This window comes from Megalops cyprinoides, chromosome 1 (assembly GCF_013368585.1).
Source record: "Megalops cyprinoides isolate fMegCyp1 chromosome 1, fMegCyp1.pri, whole genome shotgun sequence".
NCBI lineage: Eukaryota > Metazoa > Chordata > Actinopteri > Elopiformes > Megalopidae > Megalops > Megalops cyprinoides.
Genome location: NC_050583.1, coordinates 47,766,464 through 47,777,561, shown reverse-complemented (window position 1 = coordinate 47,777,561; position 11,098 = coordinate 47,766,464). Strand labels below are relative to the sequence as shown.

At 44.1% G+C, this 11,098-nt stretch overlaps 1 protein-coding gene across 2 annotated transcripts in view; it reads left to right on the top strand.

The window, feature by feature from the left end:
• The first annotated feature begins 2,761 nt into the window (after positions 1-2,761).
• The window catches only part of LOC118774780 (protein phosphatase 1B-like), an 18,882-nt gene continuing 10,545 nt past the window's right edge, over positions 2,762-11,098 (top strand). For both annotated transcript variants that reach the window (XM_036524281.1, XM_036524273.1), the window contains exon 1: positions 2,762-3,113. The gene's annotated coding sequence lies outside the window, so the exon portion shown is untranslated. The remainder of the gene's footprint in view (positions 3,114-11,098) is intronic.

Below are 11,098 nucleotides of genomic sequence, written 5' to 3'. Positions count from 1 at the left end.
CTCCAGCTTCTGTACAGAATCGTAGGAAATACTCAAATTGGCGTGATAGACAATCTGTCAGGAAAGGTAAGAATGACTCTTCAAACACAGTAAACCATCAATTATGTTTGAAGGGGGCTAGAGACAGCTCTTATGTTAAAAAATAGTATATATATGTATATATATGGACAAAAGTATTTGGCCATACCTGTTTTCGGGCTAGGCCCCTTATCTCCAGTGAAAGTCAATCTTAATGCTTCAGCATACCAAGACATTTTGGACAATGCTATGCTTCCAACTTTGTGGCAACAGTTTGGGGAAGGCCCTTTTCTATTCCAACATGACTGTGCCCCAGTGCACAAAGCAAGGACTATAAAGACATGGTTTGATCAGTTGGGTGTGGAAGAACTTGACTGGCCCACACAGAGCCCTGACCTCAACCCCATCGAGCACCTTTGGGATGAACTGGAAGGGAGACTGCGAGCCAGGCCTTCTCGTCCAACATCAGTGCCTGACCTCATAAATGCTCTACAGAATGAATGGGCACAAATTCCCATATTAATTCCCCATATTAAAGTACATGTATTTGAATACAATGTCATTACAGTCCCTGTTGGTGTAATGGTCAGGCGTCCGAACACTTTTGTCCATTTCAGAGGTTGCATGTTTGGTGTTGTCAGATGTTCTTCTCCATGGCACAGCGCTGTGATTGGTTCACGTCAGTGAGGCAACGGTGGAACTTGATGGCTCCACCCATTTCATACCTCCACCTATTTTAGGTTCCATGGAGTCCCAGTTAAATGCTCCATATTCCATTACGACTGGGACTGATGCATTAACCCACATCAACAGCACTGACACCAAACCAAAGAACAGGCCTGTTTTTAACATGCATCTTTCAACACTCAAAGTTTGAGCAGCACCAACCCTAACATAATAGCACATTTTTGAGACATAGTGCATAAATTTTATCTGAGTCAGACATCAATTGTGAATGAAAAATGGTCATAGAATCAACATAATTGTCTGTAATATCTTTGTAATCTTGATATTATCCAATTTGGATAATACTGGACTGCAGCTAGCTAACTTTGTTATACAGTGAGACTTAAATCACATGATGGCCAAAAGTATTTAGCCATGTTGGACTCCTGTAATTGTGCATATGAAAAGGAAATGTTTCTGTTTGTGTCTAAAGTTAGTCCAATGACACACATGCTGTCTTCCCCTGAGGGAATACAGAAAGCATATTATATTGACTTGCTGTATGTAGTGTTTTGTTTGACTGGGATGTAATGCCTGTGCTGAAAGGTTGACAGTGACATCACCACTGGCAAAGGTATGATGTTCCTGAGGGCAGCTGTCAATCATTCTCACTTCCATCATCACATGCCTCGGCCAAAACACAGTGCTTTTAGGCACTGCTGCCAAATAATGGCATCTGAGGTACTTAACTAATTTTACACACAATACACTTTAAATAAAAATAGATGAGTGTTGAATACAAGCCAACACATACACCATAACCTATCTGTGAAGGTTAACTAGAGTTTGTGGGCAACAACGAAGCTATCAAGAAAAATGGCTGGTGAGGCAAGGGTACATCCAGAGTCAAGGTTTAAGAGATGTGACAAATGGTGGTAGAATGACTGGATAAATAATAAATAATAAATGTAACCATTACGCACTTTAAACATATGCAAAAAAATGCAAAATGATAAATGAAAAACAATTTAAAAAAACCCTGTTTTGCCACTATATTGGCTTTGGCTTGAAGTGGAAGAGCTATGGCAGAAAGCGTGCACAGGTATAGAGACCATGCTTGAATTACTTTGCTTTTGGTGACCATAATGGTCACTGCTTATGACCAAGGATGACAAAACGTGTTCTAACCACATCAAGACCACTGTCTCTCTGAACACACAAAGTCAGAGTTCGGTCAAGCAATGTCGTGAAACACTACGCAAAAATCACGCTTTGCTAGATATTGTGAGCAGCTTCACAGGCACGTGTTTTGTCCGCGAAGAATGTGGCGAACGGTGCAAATGACAGCTGAGTGAACGCCTTGAAAAAGTTACTGAAGTATGAAAAATCCATTTGGGAGCCGTGCTGACCACTGTCTTGGACCTATAGTAGCAAACTATTTCCGGCAGATCTCCAGGCTGTGACCAAGCGTGTGAAAGCTGAGCAAAGCGCGCAGTGCTGTTACAAGATATGCGAGGAAGAGAATCGGGTGGAAAAAGAAAGAAAAAAAATGTTGGAGATAACACAACCACAATACTTCGGAGCTAAGTAGCTCACTTTACGCTGTGGTCAAGAGAGTATCTCCAGGTGGTGCTTGCCGTTATTGTTGATGCCCGTTATTTATGACAACATTCTTTAACTAATTTGTGCTTCTGCGAAACTAAACCCATAACCAGTACATTCCAGCAGATGAAGGTTTTCATGTATCATTTGGATCTGATGGCCATTATCCCGGACGGAAAAAAATGAACAAAACAATGACGTGTGACTCTATAGATGCAAACACCCCAAATAAGAACATCTGTGGATGGCCAAACATTACAGCTAACAAAAAAGACTTCATCTCTTCCCAGCACACAGGCAGGGAAGGTCATTTTACACGACCGCTAGCCAATAAGGAAATATTTAGAAAATGTAAACCAATAGTGTTAGCTCTGAGGGTGGACTGTCAGTCACAACAGCCAATCGAAGTTCGGTTTAAGGGCCAATAATATGCCGGTCTGGAGAAGAAACCCCACCCCTTTAGTAAGACATTAAACCTTCAATGGAGGCTGGAGCGTCATCTGCTTCTCACATTTATTTAACTTCGTCCCGATTACTCGTTTTGTTTTGCTCCCATAACCTGTTGAGCATTACTCCTTCACTGTACAAAAGAATAGCATAATTCGTAGCGTTATTCTTTTATTGTAGTTGATCAGGCGACTGTCAGAAATGCACGCAGCTGCACATAACCGGAGCAGAGAGCTGCTGAATGGAGAATTAGCTAAATCTTGATTTAGATTGCGAGAAAGGGATAAACAGAAAATAAAATACAATCATCTTGCTGGGCACACTGAAGATCAAGGCCCGGATATCGCATTTGGACGTGTAACTGATTCATATCTGAGAACGTAAGTACCGTATTATATAGTACTAATAATAATAATTAATAATTATAGTAGTAATAATAGTTACTACTCTTCTAGTTAGCCGTCTATAAATCAGTGTAATGTTAGGTAACTAGCCAACAAAGCCAGCTAGCTAATGACCTAGCCAATTAATTAGCTTTTACATGGTAAAATAAGATGGCTAATTTAGCGAGATTGGCTGGTTTAGCAGGCTGCTAGATGGCTATATTTGTCATTACTGGGGTAAAATATGAAATAGGCGTCATGGTGATTTCATGTAACGTTAGTGGCAAGCTAACTAACGTTAGCATTGACAATGGTATTATGTCGAGAGCTAACGTTAGCTATCTGATGTTCAGTGGCTAAATGTGGGTAGCTAACATTAGCTACTTGCCAAGATTGCCCAGCGTCGCTATGGTGTTGGCTTGGTTCAGATTTATCAATGTAACTAGTTAACGTTGCCTTCCTAGTTGTTTATTTATCTGTTTCGTTGGTTGATCACTTTCAGCGCGATCAACAAACACTGGTCAGAAATAAAAATCCAATCGGATCAGGCGTGAAGTTATCCAGCTAGCAGGGTTTGTTATGTAATGCAGTAGCTAGCTTGCCTGTCCATCGCATATTTTGCAGTTATCTTGCTAGCTAGCCTCGACTGTTTTATGCCACAAATGAAAAATAAACAGCGGTTAGCCAGATATTTTATATTTAAGATGGTTCGTTAATTAACCAGCTGGCTGCATTAGTTAGCAAAAACAAGGATCTGTATGGAGATTGTGGCCCTGCTAATAAATTGTGGTTTAGCCTTCAGTTACAGAGCTCTCATTTTGGGGGCGAAATTAAGGTGCTGTTCCGTATGAGTGGTCCGTTCGTTGGAATGGGCGAATTCAGTGTTAAATACGTTATTTTAATAGGGGCCGTATTGGCACGGTAAAAATAACAAGAAATATACTTGCTACAGTGTAGCATAGTGGTAAGGAGCAGGGCTCGTAACCGAAAGGTTGCTGGTTCGATTCCTAGCTGGGGTTCTACTTCTGTAATCTTGGGAACGGTACTTAACCTACCTTAAATGGGTAATATGTAAAACTGTAACCTATGTAAGTGGCTCTGGATAATAGCTAAATGCCAACAATGCACTGTACTGTAATGTAACCGGGAATTTCAGTGATAATAGCTAGCAAACGTTAGTTGCGACACGCTGAAGCAGTCCAAGCCCGAGTCGTTGTAGCTAGCCCCCTCCCTCCAGTCTCCAGCTATATTTACACAACCGAGGTTTAAGGTCGGACTATAAACGGGGGTCGGTATTTCATAACTCCTCTTTAGTTTCATTTTAGCTCCATCAGAGACTGTTGAATGCGTTCAGTGAGAACAGTAGCGCAGTCAGGCCAACACTAAATCCCTACCCCGTTGGTTGCAAGTGAGGTGTGTCCAGCTAATTGGTATGTGTTTTTCTAGAATGATGTTCAAATTGCTCAGCAAGATATGTCAGACTTTCAGCTGAACTTTGCGTCAGCCAAACCCATTCATTGAAATTATAGGGTCTCCGGTACCATCTGAGAGGGGGGGAAGGTAAACGAACAGAACAGTGGTTTAGAAGTTGAGCTTGTGTAAACCCTGAGTCACATTGGTGTCATTGCCCTGCCCTCTCTATTTTATCCGCTCTGAATTGGTCACTGGTAAAATAACATAAAGCGTTTTCACTTGAGTTGCTGAAATGAAGTGTGTTTGTTGATAAAAACATAAAATACTCTTTCTGTACACAACTACAGCAGGGCAGCGTGGTGTTCATTAAGCAAAGCACATGGGTTTTGATAATTGGATAAGTGATCAGTGATGCTCCCCTTCCGTTTTGATTGTGCAGCTGTTATGTTGAATAATTGATTTGCATTATGTATCTGCAACAGATTACTTACACACCACGTATGAAAGAGGCAATGTCGTTATGCCCCCCCCCCACCCCTTTTGCTGGTATTTTCTAGGATTTTCTCATTTCACCTTTCCCTCTTTGCTGAAGGGTATGAAACAGCAAGCAGAGCCCCACCAGGTCCAGTTGCCGGACCTCTGCTCAACACCGCCGCCCCTGTGGACACCGTTTGTGTTGGGCAGACTCCTGTAACATGTTTCCCTTGGAACTGGGGTTTCAGTGGATCATCACCGGGTATTCTGATTGGCTGTGTCAGCTCAGGGGCATGCAGGGCCTGTCCTGACTCCTGGGCATGTGGATTGGCTGGAGTTGGCTCTGGGGTATGTGGATTTGCCTATGCTGGGTCTCAGGCATGTTGATTGGCTGGTGTTGGCTCTCGGGCGTGTGGATTGGCTGGTGCCTGGCCGTGGAGTGTTCAGATCTGGCTGTGCTTTGCTGTGAGGAGGGCAGGTGAGCTGGGGTCACAGGGATGGTAAGGACATTGTGTCGCTGAGAGCAGTGGTGACTGGGAGAAGCAGACAAGTGCTATTCTCCTTTCACTCTGATGGCACGCGTCTCTCTCAGCAGAACTGCATGGCAATAAAGAGGCTTATTTCTCTATGTTGAGGCTTATGTCTAATTTCAGTGGGAAGGTACTGAGGCGCACTGGTAAAAGGATTAGAGAGGGATTGTGCAGACGAGTGTCTTCATTTCAGCTGTCAGTCAAAATAGCAGGTGTCCATGTCTGTGTGTGCGAGTGTGCGTGCACATTGAAGTGTGTGTGTGTGTGTGAGAGAGAGAGAGAGAGAGAGACAGAGACAGAGACAGAGACAGAGAGAGACAGAGAGAGACAGAGAGAGACAGAGAGAGACAGGGAGAGACAGAGACAGAGACAGAGACAGAGAGAGAGAGAGAGAGAGAGAGAGAGCCATAAGAGAGTCATAAGCTTCTGTCCCAGACCCAAGCTGTAAGCAAGCAACTTTAAAAGGCAATGACAGTTGTTCTCCAAAAACCGTACAAACAGTGATGAATTGTTCAACAATTTATCATTTAACATTTAACACTCCAGTCTCATTTGAGCTTTATCAGTTCTTTGGAGTCGTTCTATTTCACTCTTGTGAATTGTCCGGGCCCACAGTAGGCATGCAGCCAGACAGGGTATAGCAACTGATGCAGGACCAGAATTTACATTTTACAGTATAATTGCAATCAGAGGAAAAGTTTGTTTTTAGACACCAGAGGAGTCCGAAAGGGTCAGTGCTGCAGAATTACATAGCTGGGTACAATTTTATTTCTGGGGCCCACATAATATATAGGCTGCATGTGTATTACATTACATAACAATATAACGTAATGTAACATTATAATGTAATGTGTGTTGTGTCCCCTTGCATATTTTTTTTTCTCATTTTGTGTTATTTGAAAAGCATAATTTGGCATGTGGATCAAAAAGTTCATTTTGTACCCTGAAGACTATGTAATATCTTTGGTAAAATCTAATCTTGAGTCAGAAACAGCGCTTTTTTAAAGTTTTGCTTAACATGAGCAATTAAGGAACCCCGTATGTAAATTTTTGTCACAATCCAGCATCGAAATCAAACTTTGTTCATGTTTAAAAGAAAGCATTTTATGGAGTGCCAGATGTTGTTTTTTTCTGTGTAGTGAAATTTGAAATGTATGCTTGCTGCAGACTTAAATCTTTTGTTTTAGGTTTTTAGTTGCCATCACAAGATTAGACTATAGGGGCATGAGGAGGTCAGGGATGGAAACAGGAGGCAGACTTCTCCATTTCTGAAGATGACATTGTAATTTTTGCAGATCGTGCAGTTTGTCAGGATTACTGTGAAAAACACTTTATTATGAATCCATGTTCTCTTAGTCTTGTTTCATGTAAATAGCCGTTGCATCAGCACTTTCTGCAACACTCTTACACAGTTCCTGAGTCCTTAAAATTGTATGCTACTTTGATCACTGATTGTTCTTCGTCTCAGTATGTCATAGTTTTTTCTAAGTTTAACACAGTACATCCCGTCCTCAAGACACTCTGTAGCAAATAAAATTGAATATGGTGCTGTTGAAGTCAGCACCATGTGACTCCCACAGCCTTCATGATTGGGTTGAAGTGTCAGTCGGGAGCAGTCAGGATACAGGTGGAGTCTCTGCATGTGTTTGAATAAGGGAGTGTCTTGAGGTCAGCACAGCTTGAAAGACATGAGTGGAAGTGATCCAGAATAGCCCACTGTTTGTGTTACCTGTTGTAGAGTTAAAGGTTAAAGGTCAAAGGTTATTTGATGAATGTTTCCTATGCTCTGTTCAGGTGTGTGTGTGTGTGTGTGAGAGAGTGTGAGTGAGTGTGTGTGTGAGAGAGAGACTGTGTGTGTGAGAAACAGTGAGAAAGAGATGCCTGTCATTTCTCCTAGTGTCCTGCCATTGGTGCAATGAGTGTTTTTGAGGACCTAGGGTGCATAGGGCAAAGTCCCTGGTTGCTGTGAGAGGTGTCATGGCTGTGATGTTTATTTCATATGTACATAGTTTCAAACAGCTGGCCCTTTGCAGGAATAGGCAGGTGTGGACATGACCGGTGAGGATGGGTGTAAAAACAGGTGTAAAAGCAGGTCAAGGGGTGTGTGAATTTTGGTATTCAGAATGCTCTCACTCGTATTCACTTGATAGCCAACGTGTCATACCTGGCATGGCGTGTCTTAGGCATGCAGTGTAGAGGTACGAGGCTTGAGCAGTGGACTGTAGTTGACAGAGAGGTGAGCAGCTAGACTGTACTGATGGATGTAGACTGCAGTGAGTGAGAGGTGGATAGTAGACTGTAGTTGAGAGAGAGGTGAGCAGTAATCTGCAGTAAGAGAGTGGAGAAAGGTAGACTGCACCAATAGATGTAGACTGCGCTGATAGAGAGGTGACTAGTAGACTGGTACTGGTTCAAAAAGGTAGACTGTACTGATAGATACAGAATGCACTAATAGAGCAGTGAGTGGCAGACTGTGGTGGCCTAAGCCGTAGACTTCAGAGACTGAACTCTCCTCTTTAATTCGGAGCCGCAAGTGTTGGCTGTAACCGCTATCCGCAGCGCTGACAGGAAGGCAGAACTCGCAGACTAACCGCTGCTGTCTTGCCTGATAAACTCAGCGGCTGGGCTCGGTCTCCAGACTCGAGCGGGAAGCGTGAGTAAAGGCCGAGAATCTCTCCTCCTGTGCTCTGCCGCTTGCTGAGTTTCCTGCTCTCGTCTTGCACCTTCTGTCTCCATAACTCGGCTTTCTTCTGAAGTCCCATCCCCACACACACACACACACACACACACACACCTCAGGGGTCTCAAGGCTTCCTGGGTGATGGGCTTTTCGTGAGGATGCTAGCTGTTTCTAAGGTTCCCCTGCTCCTAGACTTTGTCTGGGAGATATTTGGGGGTTTTGAAGAGGTATGATTTTAAAGGGCACAGCACAACACCATTCAACTTTTTATTTCTCTTTCATTTTAAAAGACACAGCAGAAAGCTGCGCAAAGGCAAGGCAAAAGCATATGGTATGACTGTTCTCGAAGGTGCAGATGAATTTTTTTCACTCATTCAGCTCCCTGGCCAAGCATGGAGTCTGGGCCCCTTAACTCACTGATGGGTCCTTTTTGGTGAGGGTCATATCAGACATCCTTGTCAGCTGACCTAAATCCATCCACCCATGGGGTGAACCTGCACTGTGCAGCACTGCGGAGGGATTGGCTCAAGGTCTGTCATATGCAGCAGGGTGTTGTTTGAGTGTTTTTGTCTGCGCGTCTGTCTTTGGGTGTGTGCTTAGCAGACGTTTTGTGTTGAATACAGCTGCGGAGTGCAGAAGGCCAAAAGAACCAGTAGGATCCCTTCCAGCTGCAGGTGTACTGACACATCACTTCAGCCCAACAGGCTACTCTCAGTTGACTATTTCCAGCCTTAATTTGTCATTTAAAACCCTCAATTTACTGACACAAAACCTTGGTTTCACCATTCGTATCCTCAAATTACTCCACCAGGGTTCCAGTTAGTAAATAGAGGATATCCATAGTGAAACTGAGCCCTCTCATTAATAAATGCAGGGTATGAACGAGCTGGGTGAGGGTTTGAGATGGTAATTTGATTCCGTGAATGAGAGAGGAGCTACCCAGTAGAGTTACGATAAAAGTTTTGATTCCCAGCCTTTCTGTTGAACTTCCTCCGTTCTCCTCTTTTTCTGACATTGTTTGTCTTTGTAGAGAAGTAAGAAGCGCATTGTAATAAGTGGGAAGAAATACACAAGAGACTCGTGAACTGAGATTTTTCTGACACAAGTTTCCGTGAGTCATCGTTGACAGGGACAGAGGGGGGAGAGAAGGCAGTCCAAAGAGGGGTTATTCCTCTTTTAAGCAGCCGGCCCCCTCCGCGCCTTCACCCACATTTGTTTGGCGAGCCTGCTGTCTCTGGGCTCTCTCTCTCCGTGAGATTGATTGCCCGCTCCTCGGCTGAGCTGCCGCGTGGGGCACGTGGGTTTCGATCTGCGGTTTCGGAGTGGCGGGCATCTGACCACAGCAGTTTCGGCCGAGAGAGAGGTCGAGAGTGTGTGGTTTTGCGGGGGGGGGGGGGGTTGGAAGAGGAGAGTCTTGGCTGCTCTCACTCTGTCTGTGCTGTGAGAGAGAGTGAGAGCAGCCTGACTGAGCCTGTGTACACAGCCCAAAGAGGCGTCCTATTTGAGCTTCTTTACCCAAGTGTGAGAACGCACAAACACACACACACACACACACATTCAGCAGACAGCCTGTAGGAGTCCTGCAGATGGAGCTTTTCTCTGTATTGCTCTCTGTTGCTTATCCTGTGTTTTGATGTCTTTGTGTTTGAGCCACAACCTGCCCACACTACCAGAGAGAGAGGTTCGTGTAGAGGGGGTCAGTTTGGTTTGCAGAAAAGATGTGTTGTCACCCCTCTCCATAACGTCCAGTCTGATCCAATTGCAACTGCAGCATTAGAGTGATGTCGTAATAGGTGTATTTATTATTATTACTATTATTATTTGAAACTTTTAAACTTGAATGAATGTCACAGGAATCGTAACCCTGGATTAGCTGTCACTGTTACTTGGTTGAGGTGGCTCGGCATTGCTTTGGGGAGTCATGATGAAATTAAATGGTCCATACTAGCTTGTTCCTTGTGGTCTGCAGTGTAACATCCAACAATCTGTGGATCAAGCTAAAGAATATGGTCTGAAAAATTAAGAATATCACTATGAAGTGATTCTATAGCTGGGAGTGTGGTGGGAGGAAGAGGAGAAGGTGAAGGCGAAGGCCAGACTGGCTAGTCTGTTTCCTCTGCTCAAAGGCTCTGTTGTTCAGCCAAAATCCACTCATTCGCAAAGGAGGGGATGCTATGATGTAACTGGTAAAGAATTGCTCGTCTCTCCCTCTGTGTGTACGCACCGGGCAGGCCAAAGCTGTCCATGTTACAGTGCTCCAGAACCAAAAGCCTTTTTTGGCTTAGTGTTTAAGCAACCAGTCTTGGAACTGGAGGGGCTTGGTTTCGAATCAGCCACATGGGGCCTTCCCATAGTTCCTTGTGCAGATTTAAATGTATGAAGTCAAAGTTACGCTACCCCATACTAGCACCTGCTAAACTAGTAAATTATGTAATACTGATGACGTTAAAGCAGGTTAGAGCAGGATGGGGGCGACCCGGTGTCAGCGGCCTTCTTTTTGGGGAGTGTGCATGTCGTGCTCCACTGTGTCTTTTGTCTGCGATGCCTTTACTTCACAGTGGGAGGACTCTGCAGTGAGCAGGACGACTGTTACCCAGGTCACAGTTGGGCCAAAGAGCGTGCAAAGTGTGCGTCTCATTTGCTTAAGGCCTCATTTGGGCCTGTAGCGCAGAGATGCTATCTTTGGAGGCGTGTAATGGTCTTACGGTTAAGGGTTTGGTGAAAGCAGCCTAAAGCTGGCCTCTGCTGTAATCCGGACGGCAGGCCCAGGGGCTTCAAGGTCCTCTGTACATTGCTGATGAAGGAGTTTTTTAAGATCTTTCTCAACGTAGTTTGTATCCATCCTGTGAAAATTCAGTCAAGTGAGGAGTAAAGTATGTGTGTAC